A 4537-nucleotide genomic window follows, 5' to 3' on the forward strand; every position below is an offset into this window, starting at 1 on the left:
TAAAAGTCAAGTTAGAAGGATTAACTTTTGTTTGCGAACAAGTTTAGAATTAACTAAACTATGTTCTAGTGATTACAAGTTTAAACCTTCGAATAAGATAGCTTTATATGTATGAATCGAATGATGTTATGAACATCATTACTACCTTAAGTTCCTTGGATAAACCTACTGGAAAAGAGAAAAATGGATCTAGCTTCAATGGATCCTTGGATGGCTCGAAGTTCTTGAAGCAGAATCATGACACGAAAACAAGTTCAAGTAAGATCATCACTTAAAATAAGATTGTTATAGTTATAGAAATTGAACCAAAGTTTGAATATGATTATTACCTTGTATTAGAATGATAACCTACTGTAAGAAACAAAGATTTCTTGAGGTTGGATGATCACCTTACAAGATTGGAAGTGAGCTAGCAAACTTGAAAGTATTCTTGATTTTATGAAACTAGAACTTTTGGAATTTATGAAGAACACTTAGAACTTGAAGATAGAACTTGAGAGAGATCAATTAGATGAAGAAAATTGAAGAATGAAAGTGTTTGTAGGTGTTTTTGGTCGTTGGTGTATGGATTAGATATAAAGGATATGTTATTTTGTTTTTATGTAAATAAGTCATGAATGATTACTCATATTTTTGTAATTTTATGAGATATTTCATGCTAGTTGCCAAATGATGGTTCCCACATGTGTTAGGTGACTCACATGGGCTGCTAAGAGCTGATCATTGGAGTGTATATACCAATAGTACATACATCTAAAAGCTGTGTATTGTACGAGTACGAATACGGGTGCATACGAGTAGAATTGTTGATGAAACTGAACGAGGATGTAATTGTAAGCATTTTTGTTAAGCATAAGTATTTTGATAAGTGTATTGAAGTCTTTCAAAAGTGTATAAATACATATTAAAACACTACATGTATATACATTTTAACTGAGTCGTTAAGTCATCGTTAGTCGTTACATGTAAGTGTTGTTTTGAAACTTTTAGGTTAACGATCTTGTTAAATGTTATTAACCCAATGTTTATAATATCAAATGAGATTTTAAATTATTATATTATCATGATATTATCATGTATGAATATCTCTTAATATGATATATATACATTAAATGTCTTTACAACGATAATCGTTACATATATGTCTCGTTTAAAAATCATTAAGTTAGTAGTCTTGTTTTTACATATGTAGTTCATTGTTAATATACTTAATGATATGTTTACTTATCATAGTATCATGTTAACTATATATATATCCATATATATGTCATCATATAGTTTTTACAAGTTTTAACGTTCGTGAATCACCGGTCAACTTGGGTGGTCAATTGTCTATATGAAACATATTTCAATTAATCAAGTCTTAACAAGTTTGATTGCTTAACATGTTGGAAACATTTAATCATGTAAATATCAATCTCAATTAATATATATAAACATGGAAAAGTTCGGGTCACTACAGTACCTACCCGTTAAATAAATTTCGTCCCGAAATTTTAAGCTGTTGAAGGTGTTGATGAATCTTCTGGAAATAGATGCGGGTATTTCTTCTTCATCTGATCTTCACGCTCCCAGGTGAACTCGGGTCCTCTACGAGCATTCCATCGAACCTTAACAATTGGTATCTTGTTTTGCTTAAGTCTTTTACCTCACGATCCATTATTTCGACGGGTTCTTCGATGAATTGAAGTTTTTCGTTGATTTGGATTTCATCTAACGGAATAGTGAGATCTTCTTTAGCAAAACATTTCTTCAAATTCGAGACATGGAAAGTGTTATGTACAGCCGCGAGTTGTTGAGGTAACTCAAGTCGGTAAGCTACTGGTCCGACACGATCAATAATCTTGAATGGTCCAATATACCTTGGATTTAATTTCCCTCGTTTACCAAATCGAACAACGCCTTTCCAAGGTGCAACTTTAAGCATGACCATCTCTCCAATTTCAAATTCTATATCTTTTCTTTTAATGTCAGCGTAGCTCTTTTGTCGACTTTGGGCAGTTTTCAACCATTGTTGAATTTGGATGATCTTCTCGGTAGTTTCTTGTATAATCTCCGGACCCGTAATCTGTCTATCCCCCACCTCACTCCAAAAAATTGGAGACCTGCACTTTCTACCATAAAGTGCTTCAAACGGCGCCATCTCAATGCTTGAATGGTAGCTGTTGTTGTAGGAAAATTCTGCTAACGGTAGATGTCGATCCCAACTGTTTCCAAAATCAATAACACATGCTCGTAGCATGTCTTCAAGCGTTTGTATCGTCCTTTCGCTCTGCCCATCAGTTTGTGGATGATAGGCAGTACTCATGTCTAGACGAGTTCCTAATGCTTGCTGTAATGTCTGCCAGAATCTTGAAATAAATCTGCCATCCCTATCAGAGATAATAGAGATTGGTATTCCATGTCTGGAGATGACTTCCTTCAAATACAGTCGTGCTAACTTCTCCATCTTGTCATCTTCTCTTATTGGTAGGAAGTGTGCGGATTTGGTGAGACGATCAACTATTACCCAAATAGTATCAAAACCACTTGCAGTCCTTGGCAATTTAGTGATGAAATCCATGGTAATGTTTTCCCATTTCCATTCCGGGATTTCGGGTTGTTGAAGTAGACCTGATGGTTTCTGATGCTCATCTTTGACCTTAGAACACGTCAAACATTCTCCTACGTATTTAGCAACATCGGCTTTCATACCCGGCCACCAAAAATGTTTCTTGAGATCCTTGTACATCTTCCCCGTTCCAGGATGTATTGAGTATCTGGTTTTATGAGCTTCTCTAAGTACCATTTCTCTCATATCTCCAAATTTTGGTACCCAAATCCTTTCAGCCCTATACCGGGTTCCGTCTTCCCGAATATTAAGATGCTTCTCCGATCCTTTGGGTATTTCATCCTTTAAATTTCCCTCTTTTAAAACTCCTTGTTGCGCCTCCTTTATTTGAGTAGTAAGGTTATTATGAATCATTATATTCATAGATTTTACTCGAATGGGTTCTCTGTCCTTCCTGCTCAAGGCATAGGCTACCACATTTGCCTTCCCCGGGTGGTAACGAATCTCAAAGTCGTAATCATTCAATAATTCAATCCACCTACGCTGCCTCATATTCAGTTGTTTCTGATTAAATATGTGTTGAAGACTTTTATGGTCGGTATATATAATACTTTTGACCCCATATAAGTAGTGCCTCCAAGTCTTTAATGCAAAAACAACCGCGCCTAATTCCAAATCATGCGTCGTATAATTTTGTTCGTGAATCTTCAATTGTCTAGACGCATAAGCAATCACCTTCGTTCGTTGCATTAATACACAACCGAGACCTTGCTTTGATGCATCACAATAAATCACAAAATCATCATTCCCTTCAGGCAATGACAATATAGGTGCCGTAGTTAGCTTTTTCTTCAATAACTGAAACGCTTTCTCTTGTTCATCATTCCATTCAAATTTCTTCCCTTTATGCGTTAATGCAGTCAAGGGTTTTGCTATTCTGGAAAAGTCTTGGATGAACCTTCTGTAGTAACCAGCTAGTCCTAAAAACTGGCGTATGTGTTTCGGAGTTTTCGGGGTTTCCCACTTTTCAACAGTTTCTATCTTTGCCGGATCCACCTTAATACCTTCTTTGTTCACTATGTGACCGAGGAATTGAACTTCTTCCAACCAAAATGCACACTTTGAAAACTTAGCGTACAATTCTTCCTTTCTCAATACTTCTAACACCTTTCTCAAATGTTCACCGTGTTCTTGGTCATTCTTTGAGTAAATAAGTATGTCATCAATGAAAACAATGACAAACTTGTCAAGGTATGGTCCACACACTCGGTTCATAAGGTCCATGAACACAGCTGGTGCATTAGTTAAACCAAACGGCATGACCATAAACTCGTAATGACCATAACGTGTTCTGAAAGCAGTCTTTGGAATATCATCTTCTTTCACCCGCATTTGATGATACCCGGAACGTAAGTCAATCTTTGAATAAACAGACGAGCCTTGTAGTTGATCAAATAAGTTGTCGATTCTCGGTAGTGGGTAGCGGTTCTTGATGGTAAGTTTGTTCAACTCTCGGTAGTCGATACACAACCTGAATGTACCATCTTTCTTCTTAACAAACAAAACAGGAGCTCCCCACGGTGATGTGCTTGGTCGAATGAAACCACGCTCTAAAAGTTCTTGTAATTGGCTTTGCAGTTCTTTCATCTTGCTGGGTGCGAGTCTGTAAGGAGCACGAGCTATTGGTGCAGCTCCTGGTACAAGATCTATTTGAAATTCAACGGATCGATGTGGGGGTAATCCCGGTAATTCTTTCGGAAATACATCGGGAAATTCTTTTGCAATGGGAACATCATTGATGCTCTTTTCTTCAGTTTGTACTTTCTCGACATGTGCTAGAACAGCATAGCAACCTTTTCTTATTAGTTTTTGTGCCTTCAAATTACTAATAAGATGTAGCTTCGTGTTGCCCTTTTCTCCGTACACCATTAAGGGTTTTCCTTTTTCTCGTATAATGCGAATTGCATTTTTGTAACAAACGATCTC

Source organism: Rutidosis leptorrhynchoides, chromosome 4, assembly GCF_046630445.1.
Source record: "Rutidosis leptorrhynchoides isolate AG116_Rl617_1_P2 chromosome 4, CSIRO_AGI_Rlap_v1, whole genome shotgun sequence".
NCBI lineage: Eukaryota > Viridiplantae > Streptophyta > Magnoliopsida > Asterales > Asteraceae > Rutidosis > Rutidosis leptorrhynchoides.